Source organism: Oncorhynchus tshawytscha, linkage group LG10 (assembly GCF_018296145.1).
Source record: "Oncorhynchus tshawytscha isolate Ot180627B linkage group LG10, Otsh_v2.0, whole genome shotgun sequence".
Classification (NCBI taxonomy): Eukaryota; Metazoa; Chordata; class Actinopteri; order Salmoniformes; family Salmonidae; genus Oncorhynchus; species Oncorhynchus tshawytscha.
In genome coordinates this window covers 51,125,238-51,144,478 of record NC_056438.1, presented here as the reverse complement: position 1 = coordinate 51,144,478, position 19,241 = coordinate 51,125,238, and positions in this window count along the sequence as shown.

The following is a 19,241-nucleotide window of genomic DNA, read 5'->3' as shown; positions in this document are numbered from 1 at the left end:
CGAGACATCATCTCTATAGAGCTGCTGGCTTTGATGTTTGACAAAATCAACTGTTTTAGTAGTTCTTCAAAGTATATAAGGCATACTTTTGACAGCTGGATACCAACTCTCTGTGTATTCTCTAGTCTGGAGACCTCGCGAAGCAACTCCTCTCTATCCCTCTCAATCATGCATTCTTCTGTCTCTTTTACATAGCAGTTGTAAAAAAGAAACACAATACTCATTGTATTTAATTACCATGTTTTCTGCACTAAACCATGTAGCATATTGGCCTCTATGAAACTATAACTCCCCGCAACAGCGTTTCCCAAACTCGGTCCTCGGGACCCCAAGTTTGGTTTGATGGCCCAACACTACACAGCTGATTGAAATCATCAAAGCTTGATGATTAGTTTATTATTTGAATCAGCTGTGTAGTGCTAGGGCAAAAACCAAAACGTGTTCGGGAAACCCTGTCCTACTACATTGCATAGTTCAGGTTTGATCTGATTTATCTCTAGAGAAACTACTCATTGTGTGCATTGAGTTCACAAGAAAAAAGAAGAACAAAATGGAATTCAAATCATTTAACTGACCTAGGTCAATTGGTTGTTGAAAAAAAGAAAAATAACTGGAATTTCTGTTAACTGCTCAGCACTAGAGATCTAGCAAACATAGTTTGAAGTCTGTCTTATGCCAATGTGTTTGTTCTTCAAACCTCAATCAGCAATGTAGAATACCAAAACTAAAAGCACAGAAACACAATCAAGAATACAGGCCTACAGTTTTATAATCCAATAAATACAGCTAGTGATGCAACTGCTGTTTTCATTGCCTGGGTACCCAAACTCCTTGCTCCGGCCAAACTCTATGCCAAGCCCACAGACGTTAGTTTCTCTGCAACAAGTCTGGAACTGAGGACCTCCCCGATGATTTCTAGAACACGAATGCATTCTAACCGCTCTGATTGGTCCAGAAACCGATGGGTTGGGCCAGAGCCAGAACACATGTGGGTAAAGGAGCGTTTCAAAAATGTTCCATTCTCTTTGATACTCTGATTGGTTAGAGATGACCCAATCGATGATGACTTTGTTTTGTACAACACCCTTCACCTTGACGTCACAACAAACAACTGAACAACATACAACGACTGAAGTATGTAGAGAACATAGAGCAGCGGAGGAATTCAGTTTGTGTCGTCAGGCAACTGTTGGTGCTATTTTAGGTGTCACTTTCTTTACTTGTACTGCCTCCGAGAGGTGGTTGCTAAGTGGTTGTCAATTCTCAGTAAACAAATCAAATGCAACACTGCCATTCCTCACCAGTTGCCACAGCCATCACTAAAAACATCAATGCAGTTTGAGAGCCAAGCAAATAAAAGCTGTATCCTTATTACAGGCATATTAACGGCAAATTGATTTTGCCTGGAATAAAGGTCACGATAAATGGTTTGTGTGAGCCGCTAGCTCCGCTATTTATTAGCTCTCCATCTATAATCTAGCAAATTACCGCCACCGTGCCTTTCAGAGGGGCAAAGCGAATGGGAAGCCAGCTGGTAGGAAAGGGAAGACACTTTTTAAAATGTCAAATCATGGATTATGTGTCAGAGACTGACAAAATAGATGGTGCTTTAGATATTGGTTTGCTATTGTCTGATAAATTAGCCTCATTGGCTATAAAGCTCAGAGCTTTTTATATGTTACACCCTCCCCACCCTTCGCTTAGGAAGTTGGCTTTGAGACAAGAGGTTTCTCTTAGAGTTGGCACAGTGTCAGCATCATTATTATCTCTTATAGCTGCTGTTATTGTTATGATATGTGGCTAATAAGGATGGGGGGAAGGGGAGACCTATTTGATTGTAATAGAGAGGGGCTGGATAGACCACAAAACCAATGCTATTGAATGTGGTCAAATCAAATCAAATCAATGTGGTAAATGTGGTAAATGTGGTAAATGTAGGCCTTGAGGTGCGTGTGTGTGCGTGCATGCATTTGCATAAATGTTTGCCCTCTGTGTGTGTGTGTGTGTGTGTGTGTGTACCTGTGATATCTGAGCAGTAATGCAGAACAACCCCTATGTTTTAATGGGCTCTGCTGGCCTCACTCAGTTTTGACCAACTGGATGCATTTGTCATAGTAACACGACCCCCGTCCACAACCCACCGAATTGCAGCAATTGCAGCTGGGGTGTCAGCGGCAACCGGACTCCACGGATGACTCCATCTCTCATCCAAATGATGCTGAACACACACGGTCATAAGGGAGATGCAGGACAGAGAGAAGAGGGAAGGAGAGAGTAGAGAAGAACATCTCCTATCTCCTATAAGGACAACTCCAGGGAAATCCTAGCACTAGAACTACCCTAGAGCTACCACTTGGGTAAAAAACAAGCAATTAATGCGGCAATTATCGACAGTGTATGTGCAACGCATTTACATTCACATTTGCACCTTTTATTATCCCTTAGCGCGATAAATGTGAATTGGCTAAGGCAATTACTGGGAGAGCTCTGAATATTTTATTTCAGGCTGTGTCGGCCAAGGGCTGTGAGTTTGGGTTTTGCCTTGAAGCTGTATTTCATTTCAGTTCCCTAATTGTCTGATTTTAGCCCTAGCCTGGATGCACATGTATGGTCCTGTAGAACACACTGTTAAAATCACAATTTTTACTCACAGGCAGACTGATTGTGGTATACTGATGTCAGTAGTACCCTGTTATATCATAGGGATCATAGCAGATATGGCAGCTGCTCAGCATGTGAACGTAAGGCGCTACAGAGGGTAGTGCGAACGGCCCAGTGCATCACTGGGGCCAAGCTTCCTGCCATCCAGGACCTATATAATAGGCGGTGCCAGAGGAAAGCCCAAGTTATAGACTGTTTTCTCTGCTGCCCCACGGCAAGCGGTACCGGAGCACCACGTCTAGGACCAAAAGGCTCCTCAACAGCTTCTACCCCCAAGCCATTAGACTACTGAACAATTTATAAAAATCGGTATTTACATTGACCCCCCTCTTTTGTACACTGCTGCTACTCGCTGTTTGTTTGTTCCCTACGCATAGTCACTTCACCCCCACCTACATGTACAGATTACCTCAACTAGCCTGTACCCCTGCACACTGACTCAGTACCGGTGCCCCCTGTATATACTCGTTATTGTTATTCTTATTGTGTTACTTTTTATTTTAGTCTACTTGGTAAATAATTTCTTCTTGAACTGCACTATTGGTTAAGGGCTTGTATGTAAGTAAGCATTTCACTGTAAAGTCTACACTTGTTGTATTCGGCACATGTGGCAAATAAAGTTTGATTTGATTTGAGATATGGCAGAGTGTCTGCATGAGTGTGTGCGTGTGTTAGTGTGTTTGCACAAGTGTACCTTCTGTGTGCATCTGCAAGTGTGTGTGCACTGTGCACGCTTGCATTTGTGTCTGTGTGCATGCGTGTACATTATGTGTGTACGAGGGCCTATTGTGCACAGATGTCCCATTGCTGTTATTGAAGATGATGAAGGGGCTTTCTGTGTGTGAGGATATCACTCATGGAACACTTATGAATCAAAGTGACACATGCTGGTAATTGAATATGTGTTTAGTACCATCTTAAAACAAAACAGTGTAAATCAACTAGAGGCCAGAAAACCAAAGGAGAGCCTCCTTTGATTGGCTTTCAAATGTGTACTGCTTTTTCAAATGATCCATGTCTTTATGTATGGAGATAAGGTCAGGAGTGTGAAGTCACAAGCCCTGCTGGTCGGTTATTATGTAGAAACCTAGTGGTGCCCAAAGTCCTGGTCTGCTCTAGAAAGCCTATGTAAATTACAATTGGGCATCCCGAGTAGCTCAGTGGTCTAAGGCACTGCACCGCAGTGCTAGCTGTGCCACTAGAGATCCTGGTTCTGTCGCAGCCGGCCGCGACCAGGAGACTATGCTAGGCACACAATTGGCCCATCGTTGTCCGGGTTAGGGGAGGGTTTGGCCGGCAGGGATGTCCTTGTCCCATCGCGCTCTAGCCACTCCTGTGGCGGGCCGGGCGCATGAACGCAGACACGGTCACCAGGTGTACGGTGTTTCCTCTGACACATTGGTGTGGCTAACTTCCAGGTTAAGTGGGCATTGTGTCAAGAAGCAGTGTGGCTTGGTTGGGTTGTGTTTCAGAGGACGCATGGCTCTCAACCTTCGCCACTCCCGAGTCCATATGGGAGTTGCAGCGATGAGACAAGACTGTAATTACCAAGTGAATACCATCAAATTGGGGAGAAAACAATCGGGAGAATGGCCCCCCAAAAATGTCTTATGATGAAGTTCGATCCCCACTGAATTATTTTAAAGTTTGCTACAAATCGAGATATTCAATTAATTAGTGATCCATTCCAACTACTACATTTGTCGTCACACAGGGCCACGCGATGACACAGACCAATCACGGCCTGGCAGGCTACGAGAAGGCTCGTGTCCTCATGCCATAGATGTTACGGTTGACTCTCTCAGGCAGGATGAAAACGACTACATCGACAATGATCCTTTGCTAATTACGGCCACTTTCACCGTGATCCAATTTTTTGCTGCCGTTCAACCCCATTCAGCAATATGGTGTGCTTCAAATTAAAATACTTCCGGATTCATGCGTCGTCAAGAGTTTCCCATAGCGCTGACATCATCCACTTATTCCTATCACTATGTATTGCTTATGATGATGATGGTGTCTATGATGTCTATGGTTGTACTACAAACTACAATTATACTAAGGCCTTTTTTCCTTGCTATTTTCAACAAGTTCATACACTTCACCAATTCCTACTCAAGCACATGTCTACCCACATACTCTGCACCTGGAGACAAACAGTACACATCAGGACACGTACAGTAGGCCTATGCACACAGACTCAAACAACAGTCCCCAAGGACCAATCGAGTTGTCAGCATGCTGCTTTCCACATGACCAAGCCCTGATGTCTGGAAAAATAAAAACCTTCAGAAGCTTTCAGAAAGCCACATCTTCCTTTCCTCCCTAGAGGATGGAGGGATGAGCTCTATCTCTTTCTCTCTCCTCCAGCTCCCTGACCTCTGACCCAGGAAGTCTAATTAGTGTGTGGCGACTCTTTAATGTGGAAAACGAGGAGAAATGCAGAGCCATGGATATGCAGATGAGGAACACTGGGTACCCCGCCTTCGGCTGTGTGAATCACTGTGATGTTTGGAGAGTCGGAGTCAAGGTCCTGGGCATGTGGAGAGTGGGGATGTGAGTGTTTGAGGCAGTCAGAGCACTCCCTTAATCAGCGATGGAGCAGCTGTCTTTCTCTTTAACAAGTAGAGAAGAAATTATGAAAACTATGAGACAACTAATAGAAAACTAAGCTAACCATCCATTTAATTACTCACATTTCAGCAGTCTGAATGAATCAAGCAATTTCCCATCTATTAATAAAGCCAACATTTGGCAACATCAAACTAACCATTCCAAGAATACTTTCAATATGCTCATCAGACAACTACTGTACTCCAAGACTAAACAAACAGAACAGTATGAATGGTGAGGGACCTGTCACAAACAGGATATGAGGTAGGCCCTAGAGATGATGCAATATCGAATGACTGCTCATCTGTTTACCGATCATAACGTGTGTTCATTTAACTACAGGCAAAATACCCTCAGTAGATTAAACTGCATTGATCGGTGTGATGTCAGGCAAAAGCAAGACAGCTGCTGCCAACTTGTCAAATAAATGCTGACATATTTATTAGTTTCCATCACTCATTCGACAGAAATGTATAGTTTGAAGATCCATCAAACAAATTAAGTTCTAGATGTAATCATATTAATATTGGCATCAGCAAAATGGGTGCATTTAAGACCACATAATGTTACAAAGTGCAGTAAACAAAAGAATAATCCACATTTGCTATGATTTACTATTATTATAGCTTTGGGTAGCACTTAAAAAAAACAATAGCAACAATATGACCTCACTTGTTATAACCAGCAAAATAAGTACAAATACTTTTTGTTTCATAAACACAGAATTTGTACACGAGAGAACATTCTTCAGTAGAATAAATTGTTACCACAGGGAGTGTCCACCAGCCCAATGCTAATGAACACTCTAATCAAGTCCTAGTACCTCTATTTCCATGTTTCAAAAACTCTCCACGCACTACAAAGGCCTTGCTAAAGAGCACATATTTGCATATTACCTTGCCAGACAGCCAATTACAGCGAGATATTATTTGTTGTTCCATTTTTCTATTTCTGCGGACTGGCTTCTGTAAAACTATCAGCGGTGAGGAGGATGCATATTCATGACTTTGCTCTCTCGCAGAACCATTAGTGTTGCCATTAACATGGAATGAAGAGGAGTTGGAAGGCCCAACCAGAGGTGTCATGCCCATAGGGGGCAGAGGGTCATGTGCCCCCTCAGATTTGTCCTATTTAAAAATATATACAGTGCCTTCGTAAAGTATTCAGACACCTTGACATTTTCCACATTGTTAGGTTACAGCCTTATTCTGAAATTGATTAAATTGTTGTTGTGTTTCTACACACAATACCCCATAATGACAAAGCAAAAACAGGTTTAGAAATGTTTGCTATTTATTAAAAATGAAAAATGAAATGTAACATTTACATAAGTATTCAGACCCTTTACTCAGTACATTGTTGAAGCACCGTTGGCAGCAATTATAGCCTCAAGTCTTCTTGGGTATGACTCTAAAAGCTTGGCACATCTGTATTTGGGGAGTTTCTCCAATTATTCTCTGCAGATCCTCTCAAGCTCTGTCAGGTTGGATGGGGACTGTTGCTGCACAGCTATTTCAGGTCTCTCCAGAGATGTTCAATAGGGTTCAAGTCTGGGCTCCCAAGGACATTCAAAGACTTGTCTCGAAGCCACTCCTGCATTGTCTTGGCTATGTGCTTCGGGTCGTTGTCCTGTTGGATGGTGAACTTTCGCCCCAGTCTGAGGTCCTGAGCACCCTGGAGCAGGTTTTCATCAAGGATCTCTCTTTACTTTGCTTCATTCATCTTTGAATTGAACCTGACCAGTCTCCCAGTCCCTGACGCTGAAAAACACCCCCACAGCACGATGCTGCCACCGCCATGCTTCACCGTAGGGATGGTGCCAGGTTTCCTCCAGATGATGCATTTGGCATTTAGGCCAAAGAGTTGAATCTTGGTTTCTTCAGACCAGTTAATATTGTCTCTCATGGCTGAGAGTGTTTAGGTGACCTTTGGCAAACTCCAAGAGAGATGTCATGTGCCTTTTACTGAGGAGTGGCTTCCATCTGGCCACTCTACCATAAAGGCTGATTGGTGAGGAGAGGTCCTTCTCCTCTGATTGCTCAAGGTCCTTTTCCTCTGATTGCTCAGTTTGGCCTGGCGGCCAGCTCTAGGAAGAGTCTTGGTGGTTCCAAACGTCTTCCATTTAAGAATGATGGAGGCCACTGTGTTCTTGGGGACCTTCAATGTTTCAGAAATATTTTGGTACCATTCCCCAGATCTGTGCCCCGACACAATCCTGTCTTGGAGCTTTACAGACATTTCCTTTTACCTCTTGGCTTTGTTTTTACTCTGACATCCATTGTCAACTGTGGGACCTTATATAGATTCGTGTGGACTCCAAATATGTCTAAAAATCTGTTTTCACTTTGTCATTATGGGGTATTGTGTGGAGATTGCTGATTATATATATATATTTTTTTTTTAATCAATTTTGGAATAAGGCTGTAACGTAACAAAATGTGGAAAAGGTCAAGGGGTCTGAACACCAGTCCCAACGCCAACAGTGAAGAGGTGACTCCGGGATGCTGGCCTTCTAGTTAGAGTTGCAAAGCAAAAATCAGACCGGCCAATAAAAAGAAAAGATTAAGATGGACAAAATAACACAGACACTGGATAGAGGAAGATTGGAATAAAGTGTTATAGACAGACAAATCTATGTTTGAGGAGTTCAGATCACAAAGAAGAACATTCGTGAAATGCAGAAAAAATGAAAAGATGCTGGAGGAGTTCTTGATGCCATCTGTCAAGAATGGAGAAGACAATGTAATGGTTTGGGGGTGCTTTGGTGGTGGTAAAGTGGGAGATTTGTACTGGGTAAAAGGATCTTGAAGAAGGAAAGATATCACTCCATTTTGCAACGCCATGCCATACCCTGTGGATGGCGCTTAGGGTACTATGGTGTTGAATGGTATTCCTCTTGTCTAGATGGGATAGGGCACTGTGCAGCGTTATGGCGATTGCATTGTCTGTTGACCTATTGTGGCGGTAAGCAAATTGAAGTGGGTCTAGGGTGACAGGTAAGGTTGAGGTGATATGACCAGAAGACCGCTCCGTCTATCTCTTCTCTGGCGGCATTGTTTTGGGTCAGCCTCTGGAATCATTTCAAATGGCCTGGGTAGTTCAGACAAAGGATCCGCTTCAGGAAAGTCGCATTACTGGTCGCAGTGCTGGTAAGTTGATATCTAATAGTTCTTCCCGGCTGTATGTAATAACACTTAAGATTTTCTGGGCTAGCAATGTAAGAAATGATACATAAAAAAAGGTTTCTTAAGGACTAGAAGCGAGGCAGCCCTCTTTGTCGACGCCATCTTGATAGCCATTTCAGGCTATCAATCCAAGTTAGAGTAGTTAGCTTGTCTAACTATCTGAGCTGGCATGCCTTCTGGCAAGTTTGGAAGACTTAGAAAAGCAAGAAATAACTAAGGCTAGATTTAGACAGGCAGCCCAATTCTACAATTTTTTTCACTAATTGGTATTTTTGCCCAATCAGATCAGTTCTGAAAAATATCTGATGTGACAAGATCTCAGGAGACTGGGAGCGAGCTACCTGTACTTGGAACTGTTACTCACACTTCACACAGAGCATAATATACACTTTACACTGAGTCAGTAGTAGGAGAGAGTTGATTAATCCGAAGAAGGAAAATGAAAGAGTTCTACAGTGAGCTATCGAGTGGAGGTTCTGTACGTAAGTGGGTCTAGATGTAATGCTGCACTAATGAGCACTTATGATGGACTACTGTATAAAAACGTCCATAAGGTGTTGTAATTGTATTGAATCACCTGAACCATACCGGGTCACTATTTAGAGCCTTTCTTTTTAGCTTTGAATTCATCGTCAGATTCCACATGGTTAGAATTTCTACACAGTTTTCACCAGAGATCCAACTTCTCTCCTTTTCCCACTTCACCTCTCCAACTCTCAAATCAATGAATGTTCTGCCCAGCGGGTGGAGAGTATTTGGGCTTTGCAAAGTTACTAACCCCTCTAAATCGACTGAGGTAATATAGTGGATTAAATATTGACCATTCGGAGGGCGATCAGCTTATTAAATACCTGCCCTTGTTAAATCAGCCTAACAGAGCAGCATGAAACATTTATAGTGTAGGATTTCTAGTCGGGCACCATTTACATAGACTCTGAAAGGCATTCGACGAGGCCTTCCAAATTATTGATGGGGAAAAATGACATAAAAGATTTCATTACATCTTGTAGTGAATGAAGAATTTATGAAACTCCGACTGAGGCTGAGCGCTCATCCCATGCTAATGATAAGCTATGATTAAGATTTTACAAGCCCTCTTTAATATGGCTATTATCTATTTACAGAGTACCCATGTCAGTTGCTGGAGAGTAGAAGAGTTTGAGACAATTGTTCTATATTTGTGTGGTTGTATAAATGGCCCAGAGTTTTTTGAGTTTTTCTGATCATATGACAAGGAATTAGGGTCCCTATTTACTGCCGCAACTTCCTAAACAGCATATGCAAAAGAAAGATTAATCTAAGAAATTTATGCCAGTAGTATAATAAATGAATTACTTCATTGGGGAAATGTTTGTTTTATGTTTCATTCTTTGGATTATATCCAAGGAACCAATCGGGTCAATTCGAATTGAAGGCTGTCAATTCAGGAAGTGATTTTAATACAAAATGTAAATATTTGTTAAATAAATAGCTTGTACTCCTCAGTTTATGGAGAAGTCATTGAAAATAGATGCTGTTCTTTCAAATATTTAATTGTTATTTAAGTTTACTTCCTGAATTGACTGCCTTCAATTCAAATTGACCCCGGTGCTGGAACCAACCACTATTGAATCACAAAAACAGAATATTAGTTCATTTGCACATTTTACACCCGACTGGAGATGTGAAAGACCATTGGTTTAATGAAATCTTCAAATGAGCCATTTGAGAGCCCTGTGTGGGTAGCATGCATGTTGGAAATTATTTCATTTGGTAATGTAATAATGTCATGCCTCTAAAACAGGCTTATCTCTGTATAGCTCCTCTGACACTTTCCTGGCTACAGTTCTATACAACATAATACTTAGGTCACTTTAGAGTCTCGCTTCCGCCTCTTGATTGACAGTGTGCCAGCAGAATCATAATCCTCTGACAATACACTCATTACTAACAGTTCAAAGCCAGGGAACTGCCAAAGTAGAGCTGCTAATTCTTCTTCCATGGAATCATCCCAAATTTAACCCTATTTCCTATATAGTGCACTGCTTTTGACCAGGGACCATATGGCTCTGGTCAAAAGTAGTGCAAGAGGTAGGGAATAGGGTGTTATTTGAGACACACTGTTTGTCCGTACTGGAAACCTGTTTACTTAATAGTCTTAATTAAAAAGCTACTCAGCTCTGCACAAACACGTCCCCGAGTGGGCCCCGTTAATCAATTAAAAGCAAATTTGTCTGGGCGCTTAATAACCAACAAACGCCTCGTCAGAGAAATATGGCAGGTGTTGACAGGTATACACTAATCAGTTAAGAAAAGGAGAAAAGAAATGACAAAATCAAACAAAGGAAGTAAAATAAAGAGGGAGAAATAAAGGGATGAGTGTCAGAGGTCTGATGCCCACTCTCTCACGTAGCCTCCTCTTTTTCTCTCATCCCTCTCTCTTTCTCAGGGGCTGATCACAGTAGAAATGAAGCACTAGCACACACATCTGTCTTTCATTGAAGCTAAAAGTAGAGGGAGAATACAAAGAGTTCAATAGTTCACCTTGACTGGACTTGACGTGCGCTTTGTAACTTTGTTGCGCCTCCTTAGTCATCATTCATCTCACACTGTACTTCCATTTCTATCTCTCTCCCTCAGTCCCTCACTCCCTTTCAATCACACTCTTTCTCAGTCATTGTCGATGTTTGTCTTTCCCTCTCACCTTCACGTCTCTCTCCCTCTTCTCCTCTCTCCCTCTTCTCAGCTGGTGAATGTCGAGGAGGAGTAGAGGAGAGATGCGCAGGCACAGTTAGTCAAGGCCAGATGAAGATGTAATGGCTCAGCCCGCGACTCCCCCGCGGTGACATGGACATTGATGGTCCCTTATAAAACAGACAATTAAGTACGCAGGGGCCCAGCTCTCCCCCTGATCCCTCTCACACACAGGCCACTGCACAGGCAGGCTACAGCCTTTAATAGCCATATGTGATCCAGCGTATCCTGTGGGACTCCAGCCTCCCTGGAGTCTATAGAGTGCAGGGAAGCATGGGGACGTATTGTGCGCTACATCTGTGCATTTGCCAATGGGAAAAGCAGCTCAGTTGGGATTGTGAATGCATAGCCGCTGGAAGTACAGGTAACTAGGCAACAGAATGGATAATGAGCAGCAGCGTATGTGATGAATCAAAGGAGTTAGTGCAAAGGGGGTTCCATGCAGATAGTCCAGCTAGCTATTTGGTTAATGCCTTCTTCACTGTGTTGGTGTATATTAACAGTGTTGTCCTACCACACTGCCTTACACACACAAGCACGCCTTTCTGGGCTCTTTTAGAAGGCCATTTAGGCTTGGCTTTTGTCGACCATGGCAACAGTGGTCATTATGGCGGGTATAGTGACTGAGAGTGACCTGGTAGGCCCTGGCACCGCGGGTGCCACTCATCCTAGAGAATACTCAGGTGGCACACTATGAGAGACGTCATACTGGCAGGGCCTTTGTACTCACTGGGGATGACACGTAGTTACTCTTTTAATCTTTCTTTATGTCTTTTTTCCTTTCATTCTTTTTCTGTCCTCCATTAGTTTATCAGTCCAGCTCTCAGGGAAAAATCCTGCTTTTGTCTCTCTCATATGCATACACACGTGTGCATAGGACTACACCTTTGTGCTTACATCAATGACTCTCTCTTTGAGTACATAATATATGCCATTTAGCAGACACTTTTTTTTGTACAGTCATGCTTGCATGCATTTTATGTATAGGTGGTCCCGGGAATCAAACCCACGACCCTGGCATTACAAGGGCCATGCTCTACCAACTGAGCTACAAAGGTCCACAAGGCAACTGGTCATTACATGACAAAGGCAACTATTTCGTTCAGAAAATACACAATTGTCTTTCGTTCATTCTTCCCTTCTCATCACAGATTCTCCAAAAGACATCTTCCAATTGTATACCTGCATGTCCTACCTTATACCATATACCTTATACCATGATCCAGGCTTGCACACAGCACTCTAACTCTCTAGTGAACTGAGCCTCAGCTTCTGTGTTACATTACCACATATTGTATCTCTCATCTGGTCTCTCTCTCTCTCTGCTCTCCCCATCGCTGTCAGACTATCTTCTGAAAGCTGTTCCGTACTTGTTTAATGCTGAGCTCACATTTAAAAGCTGAGCAGAAAGTGATGTGATATACCTACAAAGATCAGGAGCCTTGGAGGTACACTCTGTTAACACATTCATCATTGTCTCCCGTGGTGCAGCCATCCCACCCCTGAAACACTGTCACGAGAATGTGTATGTGGCCGAGCGAATGCATGCACACGCACAACATAGGGTACATTGCAGGTAGCCTAGTGGTTCGGACTAGTCACTAAAAGGTTGCAAGATCGAATCCTTGAGCTGACAAGGTAAAAATCTGTCTTTCTGCCCCTGAACAAGGCAGTTAACCCACTGTTCCTAGGCTGTCATCAAAAATAAGAATTTGTACTTAACAGACTTGCCTAGTTAAATACATAAAAAATATGTGTATGTATTGTACCTACATCTATCTCTCTCTATAACAGATTATACCTGAAAGTATGACAAGTACATAAGTCAACAGCCCATTAACATGGCAATGCCTTCCAGCAAATGAACAGATACAATGACCTATTCTGTGTCAGAACAGAATTGTCAAATGCACAATGGATTCCTCAGTTTGGTGAATTGTGTGTGTGCGTCCAGGGTATCACCAGGCTCTCCAGAGCTGTTTGTGTAGCAGGTGGTCCAAGCAGGGGTGTGTAAATAAAGAGAACACTCAAAGCTGTCAGGACCATGCCAACCTTCCTGTACCCTCGGCAAGAATGACACTTCCTCCTCAGCGCTTACTGGTGGATCTCCGTGTCTAGTGTTGGCTAGAGATTTACATGACAGCCAGTGGGATATTAATGCACTATAGTGTGCTCAAGAGAGCTATTTATAACAGTGACGGGCATACGCAGGTGGTCAGACTTCAGGTGAGTGGAAAATGCTAGTGCCTCGTCTGTGAGAAGAGACAGTTGTAATTTGTGCTCATGTATATAAATTGATGTTATCTCTGGTTTTACACTCCCTCCATCACACAGGGACATCCCGTTTTCGTATTAGGCATTTAGAAAGGGCTGGATTAGGGTGATAAGAAATAGGTCTCATTGTGTTCATCCTGTGTTTATTTGTTAGCCTCCCTCTGACCTGAAATACACAGTTATAGACCTACCGAGGGCTGCAATTTCAGCTAAGCGTGTGTCACATTTCAATGTTTCAGTTGGGCATTCTAAAAGTGAACCAAGACCCCTCTCAGAACAATGTGTACTTTATTTTTCACTTTGCAAGCCTTTCACTGTACCGTGCGCACTTGACCAATCCGCCCTACACACTGTTTGGGTTTTGTATTAACTCCACATGATAAAGTATGTATCATGGATTAGTAAATATCTTATTCATCATTACTCACACATTTGTAAATATTAATAACCTAGTTATTCACACATGTATAATCAACTTTTAAAGTGTATAAGATAATTCATGAGATGTTTAAATGGTCTTTATAAACCATTTACTAATCTTTAGTTACTTTTTTTTGTTGCTTGGCCTCAACTAAAGCACGGGCTATTTATACTTTATAAATGTCTTGAGGGACCAGTGTAAATTCCCACAAAAAGATGGAGATGCCATTGGTAGACATTCCAGCAGCTCCTTAAAGGTCTCTAAATGGCCCATAGAACATATATATATTTTTTTTGTACCTTTATTTTACTAGGCAAGTGAGTTAAGAACAAATTCTTATTTTCAATGATAGCCTAGGAACAGTGGGTTAACTGCCTGTTCAGGGGCAGAACGACAGATTTTGTACCTTGTCAGCTCGGGGATTTGAACTTGCAACCTTTCAGTTACTAATCCAATGCTCTAACCACTAGGCTACCCTGCCGCCCCTCAATGGTTAAACAATAAGCACACAATAAAGAGGATGTTTAAGAAAATATATTGAACATTTTATTCCAGAACAGTCAGACTGCTGAGTAAAATAATATGTATTGTCCCAAAATGCTAACATAAGCAATTCTTGCCAATGACTTTTCCTCCAAACCAAAGTGTGGATTGCAGTCACTCCTTAGAGTAGTCTAATCTCGGTTAACCCAGACCTAAAAATCTAGCGTCATTTGGTAAACAGCGTGATTCATTTCTTGGTTCAAACGTGTTAGAAATTGTGAGTTCTGTTTTGTAAAGTCTCCACCCTAAAATATACTGCCAACGGGTCGGATCCCATTCAATCCGTCCCGCAGGTGATTTAAGTTTGTTTTTTAAGGAAACATCTTGATCGACATTAAAATGACTAAAACAAAATCGTAACTGTGTTGAAATGATGATGGACCTACGTTTATAGTCTTTTCAATTCACCCAGCTTGCTATCAGTCATCAAAACAGACAATGCATTGAATATTCTAACAGCGGTGGATAGAGGACTATTTTTAGAAAATGTTGATGGGGAGGAAATATACTACATTTTTAAATGCATCCCCCCGGACCTCTGTGAAGACCGTAAGCGACCCGCTGTGCAGAATGTGTTTGACATCCGTGTCCTATGCATTCCATCCCATTGCGACAGATTCTACACGAGAGATTAACATGTTGTGTCATCGTTCTTATGTTGATTTTGTCCATCCACACCAGATATGCAGGTTAAAATATCAAAACCAACTGTGAACCAACTACAGTGGGGAGAACAATATTTGATACACTGCCGATTTTAGAGGTTTTCCAACTTACAAAGCATGTAGAGGTCTGTAATTTTTTATCATAGGTACACTTCAACTGTGAGAGACGGAATCTAAAACAAAAATCCAGAAAATCACATTGTATGATTTTTAAGTAATTAATTAGCATTTTATTGCATGACATAAGTATTTGATACAACAGAAAAGCAGAACTTAATATTTGGTACAGAAACCTTTGTTTGCAATTACAGAGATCATATGTTTCCTGTAGTTCTTGACCATGTTTGCACACATTACAGCAGGGATTTTGGCCCACTCCTCCATACAGACCTTCTCCAGATCCTTCAGGTTTCGGGGCTGTCGCTGGGCAATACAGGCTTTCAGCTCCCTCCAAAGATTTTCTATTGGGTTCAGGTCTGGAGACTGGCTAGGCCACTCCAGGACCTGGAGATGCTTCTTACGGAGCCACTCCTTAGTTGCCCTGGCTGTGTGTTTCGGGTCGTTGTCATGCTGGAAGACCCAGCCACGACCAATCTCCAATGCTCTTACTGAGGGAAGGAGGTTGTTGGCCAAGATCTCGCAATACATGGCCCCATCCATCCTCCCCTCAATACGGTGCAGTCGTCCTGTCCCCAGAAAAGCATGCCCAAAGAATGATGTTTCCACCTCCATGCTTCCCGGTTGGGATGGTGTGTTTGGGGTTGTACTCATCCTTCTTCTTCCTCCAAACACGACGAGTGGAGTTTAGCCCCAAAAGCTCTATTTTTGTCTCATCAGACCACATGACCTTCTCCCATTCCTCCTCTGGATCATCCAGATGGTCCTTGGCAAACTTCAGACGGGCCTGGACATGTGCTGGCTTGAGCAGGGGGACCTTGCGTGTGCTGCAGGATTTTAATCCATGACGGCGTAGTGTGTTACTAATGGTTTTCTTTGAGACTGTGGTCCCAGCTCTCTTCAGGTCATTGACCAGGTCCTGCCGTGTAGTTCTGGGCTGATCCCTCACCTTCCTCATGATCATTGATGCCCCACGAGGTGAGATCTTGCATGGAGCCCCAGACCGAGGATGATTGACCGTCATCTTGAACTTCTTCCATTTTCTAATAATTGCTCCAACAGTTGTTGCATTCTCACCAAGCTGCTTACCTATTGTCCTGTAGCCCATCCCAGCCTTGTGCAGGTCTACAAATTTAACCCTGATGTTCTGACACAGCTCTCTGGTCATGGCCATTGTGGGGACGTTGGAGTCTGTTTGATTGAGTGTGTGGACAGGTGTCTTTTATACAGGTAATGAGTGGAGAACAGGAGGGCTTCTTAAAGAAAAACTAACAGGTCTGTGAGAGCTGGAATTCTTACTGGTTGGTAGGTGATCAAATACTTATGTCATGCAATAAAGTGCAAATGAATACTTAAGAATCATACAATGTGATTTTCTGGATTTTTGTTTTAGATTCTGTCTCTCACAGTTGAAGTGTACCTATGAAAAGAATTACAGACCTCTACATGCTTTGTATGTCGGAAAACGTGCAAAATCAGCAGTGCATCAAATACTTGTTCTCCCCACTGTATATTCATTTGGGTGGCATGTTGGAACGCACAAGAAACATGAATAGACATTTGTTTGTCCTGGGAGAAGAACATTGCGTTGTTATTTTACCTGACATGCATTGTCCTCTTTTTAGCTGGTTCTTCGTAGAATTTTGACCACAGGGTCCAAATCAGGTGTTTCTCAACATCGGGTGTTTCTGTTCATTTATCCACAGATAAAAAGGGAAACCTAGTTAGTTTTTTAGTTAGTTACCTTTAATTCATCTCTCCTCATTTGTCTTTCAAGCATCCACGTGGGCTTGTATCTTTCTGATATCCAATAAGAACGGCACATGTGGAGCGTCTAAAATATAACCAAGTTCTATTTTAGCGCTTAGCTCCGCAGACACTCGTTCGCGCGAGCGGTGGGGGTGAAATGATTGAATAACATGTAGAGTTGAAGTCGGAAGTTAACCTGCACTTAGGATGGAGTCAGTAAAAGTCATTTTTCAACCACTCAACAAATTTGTTGTTAAAACAATAGTTTTGGCAAGTCGGTTAGGACATTTACTTTGTGCATGACATAAGTCATTTTTCCAAACAATGTTTACAGACAGATAATTTCACTTATAATTCACTGTATCACAATTCCAGTGGGTCAGACGTTTACATACACTAAGTTGACTGTGCCTTTAAACAGCTTGGAAAATTCCCCAAAATTATGTCATGGCTTTAGAAGTTTCTGATAGGCTAATTTACATCATTTGAGTCAATTTTTATTATTTTACTAGGCAAGTCAGTTAAGAACAAATTCTTATTTTCAATGATGGCCTAGGGTTAACTGCCTGTTCAGGGGCAGAATAACAGATTTGTACCTTGTCAGCTCGGGGATTTGAACTTGCAACCTTTCGGTTACTAGTCCAATGCTCTAACCACTAGGCTACCCTGCCGCCCCAATTGGAGGTGTACCTGTGGATGTATTTCAAGGCCTCCCTTTGCTTGACATCATGGGAAAATCAAAAGAAATCAGCCAAATCCCCAAAAATTGTAGACCTCCACAAGTCTGGTTCATCCTTGGGGGCAATTTCCAAATGCCTGAAGGTACCACGTTCATCTGTACAAACAATAGTACGCAAGTATAAACACCATAGGACCACACAGCTGTCATACCGCTCAGGAAGGAGACACATTCTGTCTGCTAGAGATGAACATGCTTTGGTGCGAAAAGTGCAAATCAAACCCAGAACAACAGCAAAGGACCTTGTGAAGATGCTGGAGGAAACAGGTACAAAGGTATCTATATCCACAGTAAATCGGGTCCTATATCGACATAACCTGAAAGACAGCTCAGTAAGGAAGAAGCCACTGCTCCAAAACTGCCATAATAAATCCAGACTACGGTTAGCAACTGCACATGGGGACAAAGACTTTTTGAAGAAATGTCCTTTGGTCTGATGAAACAAAATTATAACTGGTTGGCCATAATGACCATTGTTATGTTTGGAGGAAAAAGGGAGAGGCTTGCAAGCTGAATAACGTCATCCTAACCGTGAAGCACGGGGGTGGCAGCATCATGTTGTGGGGGTGGCTGCATCCTGTTGTGGGGGCGCTTTGCTGCAGGAGGGACTGGTGCATTTCCCAAAATAGATGGCATCATGAATTAGGAAAAGTATGTGGGGGTTCACGGCACCATGAGGGAGGAAAATTAGGTGGATATTTTGAAGCAACATCTCAAGACATCAATCAGGAAGTTAAAGCTTGGTTTCAAATGGGTCTTCCAAATGGACAATGACCCCAAGCATACTTCCAAAGTTGTGGCAAAAAGGACAACAACGTCAAGGTATTGGAGTGGCCATCACAAAGCCCTGACCTCAATCCTATAGAAAATGTCTGGGCTGAACTGAAAACGCGTGTGCGAGCAAGGAGGCCTACAAACCTGACTCCGTTACACCAGCTCTGTCAGGAGGAATGTGCCAAAATTCACCCAAATTATTGTGGGAAGCTTGTGGAAGGCTACCTGAAACATTTGACCCAATTTAAAAAAATGTAAAGGCAATGCTACCAAATACTAATTGAGTGTATATAAACTTCTGACCCACTGGGAATGTGATGAAAGAAATAAAAGCTCAAATAAATCATTCATTTTTGACATCTCACATTCTTAAAATAAAGTGGTGATCCTAACTGACCTAAGACAGGGAATTTTTACTAGGAGTAAATGTCAAGGATTGTGAAAAACTGAGTTTAAAAGTATTTGGCTATGGTGAATGTAAACATCCGACTTCAACTGTATGTGTAGATGTATTTTGCAACGCTACACAACGTGGCCGGTGAGGGTTGCGTGTTAGAGCAGTTCATAGACTGCTTACAAGGTAAGGAAGCAAATATCTGAATGCGTTATTTCTCGGAACTTTCCCATTAGGTTTAAAGAGTTACTACCTCTAATGGCTCAGCAAAGGTGTCGCCAAACAAAGCCATGTGTGAAAATAACGTGTGGTTAAAAGACTGAAGCACTGGAGGCATTTTAAGGTTATAGTGAACATGTCATATTTCTACCTC